Source organism: Papaver somniferum, chromosome 2, assembly GCF_003573695.1.
Source record: "Papaver somniferum cultivar HN1 chromosome 2, ASM357369v1, whole genome shotgun sequence".
Taxonomy (NCBI): Eukaryota; Viridiplantae; Streptophyta; class Magnoliopsida; order Ranunculales; family Papaveraceae; genus Papaver; species Papaver somniferum.
Window position 1 is genome coordinate 193,316,659 of NC_039359.1, and position 8,740 is coordinate 193,325,398.

The window sequence follows — 8,740 nt, forward strand, 5'->3', positions numbered from 1 at the left end:
TCAGTAGATGTTTATGACTAGTAAGGGTAACTTTTAATTTGTGAGACCAAATCAAACATTGTATCACAAATGCGCAAGATTGAACAAAGTTTACTTCCATATCCTTGAAGATTTCAAATTCTAAAAAATGAACTTTATGTTGATTTTGAGGTTTACTATTACTTGAAGATTCCCGAGGATCCATGATTAAGTGCTAGACTCCTAACTATGTTTCTTATATGATAAAATTTTGTTCTATGAAGAACTTAAATTAGAAGGGTACTTTGTCAATTATGAACGAATTTCAATTATAGCTGAAGAAGTCACCGAAGAGCAAGATATTGACATTGTACGTGGTTAGTTTTGCATAATTTTCAAGTAACTGTAATTGTGCGTTATATGAAAGTACTTGATGGAATATATGTATTGGCCTAACTTTTGAGGTACATCAAATATCACAAGTTGATTTAAAGACTGATTTATTTTTCAACTGCCAAATGGAACTACAACCGGGAAGGTAATTGCTACTTTGGTTTAACTTAACCAGATTAGGGTTTTTCTTTGGTGATTCATTTTTTTCTCATATTTTGTTTTATGCAGTGTTATATGTTGTTATTTTATATCCTAACATATGTACTACTTTATCTCATTAGGATTCTAAGCTCCTGTGTTCGTGACTCTATATTGTGGTAGTATAATCCTACCATTGTCATAATCTATAAGTGTCATCTTTTTGTTATTTTTTTAAGAACTAATTCCAAAGAGTTATGTGCAATAATAATTAGCATGGATTGTTTCTTGAATGATACATCATAGACATTGATCACTATATTATAGGCTTCTGCATCTTATGTCGCATGCAGTTATTCCAATGACAAACTCGATAAGGAGAGTTTTCCACATTGGGTTTGGCCTTGCTGGTAACCTACCAACTCTTATGTGTAACACAGCAGTGAATATGCTATCATAGGAAGCCTGATTAGTACAATGATTTTAGTTTGCACATCAATGTTCAGTTGTATATTTTATCTAATCTAAATATCTAAAAATTTGACTTTATATTAACCTTACTTTGTCTCACAGGTGAGTCTTGAATATAAACTGGAATACTAAGTCGGTACCCTTCTAAAAGATAAGTCACTTTCATCGCTCAAGTTCCACCTATTTGAGAACTATAACTAAAACCATATATTTCCGTGTTTTCGCACACCTTCATTATTCTGAAGGTGAGCAATATAGTGGAGTGATTGTTGCTCTGTAACGTTGAAGGGTGGAATACAAAGTACATTTTTCGATGGGTGTGGCACAACATATTATATGGGTCGTTGGTTGGTGGTCTAAGTCGTCATCTATCATGAGGAAAGTTGTTGCCAGTGGCGGATCTACAGCCTGATGCGGGTTGGCTTAAGCCACCCTCAAACTTAGAAATTTAAAAAAAATAGGTAGTAGAGCTCAGCCAACACCAATGCAAACCTAGTTTAAGTTGTTATCAAGCCACCCATAACGTGCATAAACTTTTTCCAAGCCACCCCTAGTTCCGCCCCTGGTTGTTGCCTTTCGTTGTAATAATTGTCCTATAAATGCTTTTCAAAATCTATGATTTTCCTCATTACAATTGATTTATTGGTGCACATGCCCTTTGGATGATACCACCATTCCTCTAACCTATTGATGAGGCGGTATGCGCTACAGGTGAAACAGAGTTCATCTGCGATGTAAGGATCACTCTGAAAAAAGCAGGGGTATAAAAATCACTCCCAATAATTCGTTCGACAATCTGTATGGAGTAAACTCCAATATAATTTCGAGAGCACCAACTTAAAAGCCAGACTCAATCAAGAAATATATCAAAGAGATTTATCTCTCTTTCTCAATACAATCAGAAAATCGAATAGATAGAAATCCGTGAGCCTGATTGATAAGAGAAATAAATTGGACGGTACCAAATACCAATCCCCAAGTGTCAATCAAGTTATATCCGACAAACAAGTTCGGATTTATCAACTGTGATTGAACTATGCACAACCTGTGATATTTCAATTATATAAACAAATATAATGCGGAAAATAAATAACACAGACACTAGAAATTTTGTTAACAAGGAAACCGCAAATGCAGAAAACCCCCGGGACCTAGTCCAACTTTGAACACCACACTGTATTAAGCCGCTACAGACACTAGCCTACTACAAGTTAACTTCGGACTGGAATGTAGTTGAGCCCTAACCAAGTCTCACACCGATTAAGGTACAGTCGCGTTCCTTACGCCTCTAGAACCACGCCGGATTCTGCGCACTTGATTCCCTTAGCTGATCTCACCCACAACTAAGAGTTTCTACGACCCAAAGTCGAAGACTTATAAAAAAAAATCTGATATGGCTATCCTTTATTCTTTTTGTTCCGTCTTTTGATACAAAGATCAAGGTGAATAAGAACCAACTAATACCCCGGACTTATACTCCCGAAGAGCATCCTAGAAATATCAGTCACCTCACAATAACCTTAACAGAAAAAGTTATTGAGAGATCACAAGAGTCTGAGACGAATAACTGTTGTGATTACTTTTTATATCTTACCTATCGGAGATAAATCTCAAGTAAATATTAGAGAAAATAAAACTCAATGAAAAACGGGGGTCTAACAACCTCACCCAATATTTCTTTTAGCAATCTGTATGGACTAACTCCAATATACTTTCAAGATAATCAACTAGACAATCAGACTCAATCTTAAGAAAAGTATGTCAAGGAGTTATATCTCAATCTCTCAAATCAATCCGCAATCAAACAAATAAGAATTTGCGAGACTGATTGAATATAAGAGAAATAACTTGAACGGTACCAAAGACCAATGTTCAAGGATCAATCAATTTCAATCAACAACCAAAGGTTGGATTTACCAATTGATCAATTCAACGCACAACCTGTGATATTTCAATTACATAACAAAATATTATGCGGAAAAGAAATAACACAGACACCAGAAGTTTTGTTAACGAGGAAACCGCAAGTGCAGAAAAACTGCGTGACCTAGTCCAGATTTGAACACCATATTGTTTTAAGCCGCTACAGACACTAGCATACTACAAATCCAACTTCGGTCTGGAATGTAGTTGAGCCCTAATCAATCTCACACTGATCAAGGTACAATCGCGTTCCTTACGCCTCTTGAACCACGCCGGATTCTGCGCACTTGATTCCCTTAGCTGATCTCACCCACAACTAAGATTTTCTACGACCCAAAGTCAAACACTTGATAAACAAATTTGTATCACACAGAAAAGTCTATTGAATAGATAAATCTGTCTCCCACAGATATACCTACGAGTTTTTGTTTTGTATTTTGAAAAATCAAGGTGAACATGAACCAATTGATAACCAGACTTATATTCCTGAAGAACAACCTAGTATTATCAATCACCTCACAATAATCTTAATCGATTAACGAAACAAGATATTGTGGAATCACAAACGATGAGACGAAAGTGTTTGTTACTATTTTTTAATTTTGCCTATCAGAGATATAAATCTCAAGACAATCTTACGATTGTACTCAATCACGATAAAAAAAAACAAGATCAGATCATACAACTACAGAGAAAATAGTTGTGTCTAGATTCACAATCCAAACGAAGTCTTTAAGTCGTTAACCTACATGGTTCCGTGAAAAACCTAAGGTTAAAGGAGAATCGACTCTAGCTTATACAACTAGTATCACACAGGAAGTGTGGGGATTAGGTTTCCCACTTGCTGGAGTTCTCCTTTATATGAATTTCAAATCAAGGTTTGCAATCTAAGTTACATTGGTAGCAAAGCATTCAATATTCATCGTTAGATGAAAACCTGATTAGATTCAAGCTAATATCTGTTAGAGCATTGCTCGGTCGAACTCGCATGCGTTGCTATGTCAAGCATGTTTGTCAATGTTAGTGATCAAAACTATAAGTCTTAATATCTAGTATATTATAGCTAAGTCTCGGACTAGGATAGAAAGTGTAGTTGAGCTCAAGGACTTTACGGCGATTCATCATACAAGTATAAGAACTACTCAAAGAACTGGTGGAACTTCTCGACAAAAAGGTATGTGAAGACTTGAACTTATCTATCACTCAAAAGTCTATCTACTCTATCTCCTACTCTTTGAGACAATAAGTCGTATGTTATATATATAAACTTGGATTATACACATTTGGTATTTCGAGCCGAGTATACCTCGCCTATCTATATCTCGAAATATATGTTGATAAGCTTTTCGCTTCGATCAAGTTTATCTTTACCATGTGACGAAAGTCATGATATATTTCAATCATCTTGAAAATTGCTTTGACGAGAAATGGTGTAACAACTATATAACGTCCTCTAAGAATGTTTCAATGATTGAAATGATAGTTTAGATTACATAACCAATGGTGGACATAAGCATTGTTGTGGAAACACATTTATGTATAAGTCATATTCCTTGAACCAAAGTTTGCGAACTTTGTTGATCAAGAGAACTGGAAGAATGGCGTGAGCCAAATCCGCGAACTCAGTCCGCGAACTGCCGAAGTTCTCAAACCCGAGAATTTCTGCTGGATTTGACAAACTACTTGCGTGAAGCTAAGTTCGCGAACCCAGTCCGCGAACCGGCAAAGTTCTCATACCCGAGAATCTCTGCTAGAGTTTGTAAACTCTGCCCGGTAACTTAAGTCCGCGAACCTAGTCTGCGAACTTGAGAAGGTTATATCTCTGAAGATGATTTCTGAACTTAAACTTAAAAAGAGTAAGGAATGCATCTTGCAAACCCTGGCTATAAAAGTTCATGAACCGATTCAAGTGTGTCTTTTGTAGTACATAAGATTTCCTTGCAATTGAACAAACTCTCTAACCAGTTCATTTGAAGTCATTTGAACTAGTTATGGTGAAGAAGAACGTGGCTGATATGAAATGCTCATATGGCTAACCTTTTGGTTAACTATTGTTGAACCAACAAGTGCATACGTTTGGGTACGGTTAACAAACCTATAAGCATGCATTGTCAAGTGTGTGTAACAAGCTAAGTTTTCGATATAACGGTTGAGAAGCTTGAATCTAAATCAGGTTTTCATCTAATGATGAATATTGAATGCTTTGTTACTAAGCTAACATTGATTGCAAACCCTGATTTGAAAGACTATATAAAGGAGACATCTAGTACCGTGCAAAACTAATCCCCACACCTTACCTGTGATACTAGTTTGCGCTTTAGAGTCGATTCTCCTTTAACCTTTGGTTTTCTTCTTCTAAAACCAGGTTAACGACTTAAAGACTTCATTGGGATTGTGAAGCCAGACCGATACTCCTTTTATCGTAGTTGTGTGATCTGATCTTGTATCTTCTATCGTACGAGTACAATCAGATTGATTGGCTTGAGATTTATATCTCTGATAGGCAAGATATAAAAAGTAATCACAAACATCTTCGTCTCATTGTTTGTGATTCTGCAACATCTTTTTTCGCTACCATACGATTAAGATTGTTGTGAGGTGATTGCTAACTCTAGGCTTTTCTTCGGAAATATAAGACCGGATTATCAATTGGTTCCTGTTCACCTTGATTATTATCAAAAGACGGAACAAAACCTTTAGGGTTTATCTGTGGGAGACAGATTGATCCTTTGATATACTTGTCTGTGTGAGACACATTTGTTTATTGTCAAAGTCTGCGATTTTTGGTCGTAGCAACTCTTAGTTGTGGGTGAGATCAGCTAAGGGAATCAAGTACGCAGTATCCTGCTGGGATCATAGGCGTAGGAGCATAACTGTACCTTGGATCAGTGGGAGATTGATTGGGGTTCAACTACAGTCCAGTCCGAAGTTATCTTGGAGTAGGCTAGTGTCTGTAGCGGCTTAATACAATGTGTGTTCAATCTGGACTAGGTCCCGGGGTTTTTCTGCATTTGCGGTTTCCTCGTTAACAAAATTTCTGGTGCCTGTGTTATTTCTATTTCCGCATTATATTTGTTTATATAATTGAAATAATACCGGTTGTGTGTTTGAATCAATCAATTGGAAATCCGACCTTCGGTTGTTGATTGATCCTTGGATATTGGTCTTTGGTACCATCCAAGTTATTCCTTGTGTTTTATTAAAGACTCGCTGATTTCTATTAGCTTGAGTAAATCAAGACAAGAGAGAGATATTAAACCCTTGAGATACTTTTACCTAGATTGAGTCTGACTGTTTAGTTGATTCTCTAGAAAGTATTTCGGAGTTATTCAATACAGATTGCTAAGCGAAATATCGGGTGGTGTTGTTAGACCCCCGTTTTTTCAATTGGTATCAGAGCAGGAAAACACGTTCAAGACCTTACAATTCTTTGTTTGTAGCGATCTGACTCTATGGACAGAGGTGTTATCTCTATTAACGTACCACCAGTATTCGATGGCTCAAACTACCTATGGTGGAAAGTTGCTATGCGTACTTTTCTTCAGTCGCGTGATTTCCAATCATGGGTTTATGTTGTTAATGGCTATGAGGTTCCCGTCGTTATGGTTGAAAATGCTACCATGCCTAAAAACATCGGTACATATACTGATGTTGAGTCACTTGCTGCAAAGCAGAACTTTGACGGTTTGAATGCCATCATGCATGCCATTACCCCAGATCTTCGACACTATGTGGATTCATGCTCCACGTCTAAAGATGCTTGGGAGACTTTAGAAACTGTAATTGAAGGTAACTTTAGCGAAAAGGAAGCTAGGGTTTAAAACCTTACCTCCGAATGGGAAAACCTTCATATGGCAGAAGAAGATTCATTTGATGAATTTTATCACAAAATGTCTGAAATTGTTAATGCATCATGTGCATTGGGTAGGACTATTCTTGAAAGGGAAATTGTGATGAAGATTCTCAGATCGCTGCCATCTAAATACGAATCTAAAAAACACGCCATCATTGAGGGAAATAACCTTGATACTCTTTCGCGAAATACGCTTGTCGGGAAGCTTAAAACTTTCGATCGCGAAGTTAAGTCAAGAGATAAACATCACTTGTCTAGTAATCATGTTACTATTCCTGATGGAAAATCTCACCGTTCTAAATTGATTGATAAGAAAAATGAGAATTGCTTTATTTCTACGTTTTCTCGGTTTATACAACAGCTTAAGAAAATTCTTAGACAAAGTAAAATAAAGTCTCAAAAAGAAGTTCGATCAATCAAAAAGGAAGATAAGAAAAACTGTACTAGCGAAACTGGTCTCGTGTGCTGTAAAAGTATTCATACTTCCAAAGGTCCAGATAATGAGGTGAATAAGATAACTAAAGCATGGATGAATACTCTTAATTATTGTCCTGAGGATGAAATATGTGATTGTTCTCTTAATCTCTTTGCTGAAAATCACAATCGTGATTCTTATACGACATGTCGAATAACTCCGACTGTGTCTCATAAGTGGTGTCAGCAAATGTCACCTGGTTATGTATCGTTTTCCAGTCATCTTGACAACAAGAGTGATACAGGAAAACACAAGATGCTACCAAAACCCTCGGTTTCCATGTTTAAATATCGGGATCATCTTAGCACGAATGATCAAAAGTAGTACTGCGCTGCTAAACGTTGTGTGCAGAAAAAGAAGAAGAATAAGAAATATCCTGTGAAATCCTTTTTCCCTCAAAAAGTGATTTCTAAAACGGTGGAGGATTTGTGCAAATCAACAATCAAGTTCTTCAAAACTGTTATTAAAAGGGAAAATAATGATGTGCATAACTCTTCTTCCCTAAAGAATAAGCAAAAACTTGGATTAACAAGTTCTTCATCCCCTCACGAAATATATCCCAGTCCTATATTGTATTGGAATGATTATGAGCTTTAATCTTGTTGTTCATGATTCTTTCGTCTATCCCTATTAGGCAAGAATCATGATTTTCGAGAGGGTTGTGTTGGAATGTGTCTGTTAATTCGGTTTTTGTTTATTCTCCTCTTGTACCGTTATTGTTCATGTACGGTTTCTGACTCTTTAAAAGTCTTTTTCTGGAGATAACCAAATTCTGTTAGGGTTTGGTAAAAGATCATTTTTGGAAAATTCTTCATCTTCATTCCTTTAAAATGAAGTTTCTCTTCTTCTGGATGACCATTTCATTTATCTTCTCTATCATGTCCTCCTCTAGTCTTTCAAGCAAAGAAATTGATGTATGGATTGTTCTGTTTCCCTCTAAGAAGATTCGTTTTGATTCCTCTGACAATGAGATGTGTTATGACAAGCGTATCTCCTCTTCTGATGAGAATTTTTCTGTATCACAGTTTGGTAAGCTCTCGTTAACCATGAAACTTATTCTTGGAACAAGTACGTGCCCTGAAAAGTGAACTCGAAGCCTCTTCCAAAAGACTTGAAGAAAAGATGGATAGTCTTGAATCTAGGATTGATCTAATCGAATATGAGCTTGACGAATACAGGGAATATGAGAAGAATGTTCAAAGTAAGTGAAATACTTCATAGAGGTTTAGTTGGCTAGTATGTCTTCTTTTTTGTTTAGTTGGAAGAATAACTAGTGCTTTGAATAACAATGATTGAGACTACACATAGCTATTGTTTTTCATCTTCTTATTTTTTTTAGGTTTATTGGTTTAAATTCTAAAAAATTTTTTTGGAGGATGATGTTTTGCAGTATTTAATCTTTATGATTTGTTATATTGCAATTTGTTATGGGATATTGGTGTTTACGTCTGTGAACTATGTTTGTCCCGTACTTTGTCAAAAGTAAAGTCGTTCGTGTTCGTTATTCACGTACTGGTAAAAGAATGAAT